Source organism: Tarenaya hassleriana, unplaced genomic scaffold (assembly GCF_000463585.1).
Source record: "Tarenaya hassleriana unplaced genomic scaffold, ASM46358v1 Cleome222, whole genome shotgun sequence".
Lineage (NCBI taxonomy): Eukaryota > Viridiplantae > Streptophyta > Magnoliopsida > Brassicales > Cleomaceae > Tarenaya > Tarenaya hassleriana.
The window spans coordinates 161,310-161,941 of record NW_010965558.1 but is presented as its reverse complement, the minus strand read 5'-3'; positions in this window follow the sequence as shown (position 1 = coordinate 161,941).

The window sequence follows — 632 nt, the reverse complement described above, 5'->3', positions numbered from 1 at the left end:
GAAACGGCGTAGTTTTGGCGGAGTCTGTCAAGTGGTCCGTCCGTTCTAGGTTGGTTCTCCGCCAGACTGTCCGCTCTCACTTTCAGCCCGTCCGTTCTAACGTGTAGACCGTCCGTTCCGACATGTAGACCGTCCGTTCTACGTTGTGCTCTAGGTCGTCCGTTCTGACTCGTAGGGCTGTCTTGTGGTCTGTCGGGTCTGTGCACCCAGTCCGTCCATTCCAGCATGTGTGTCCGTCCGTTCCAGACCTAAAATCTGGGAATTATGCTTCTGTCTTCTCCGTTTCGTCCCGAAAACTCTCGAGTTCCTGCAATGGTCAAAACCTAGTCCCAGAGACCTAAAATGGCTCTAATATGCCTAGGATGTGTGGAAACCATTTGGAAACCAGAGGCATACTCGGTGTAAAATCCAGATAAAATCCGAGCCATCAAATCCCCCCAGACTTAAATCTTTGCTCGTCCTCGAGCAAATAAAATCAATGAATCACAAAGTCTGAGAAGGACAGTGAGTTAGAAATCGGTCTTTGATGAGTTTCAAGATCTAGTTGCGTGTCCACTGCTCAACTTATGGGAGTAGAATCGAATCTAGGCTACTCTAGCTATTTTCTCTTGTCAGCTGAACTTTCCTAAGTG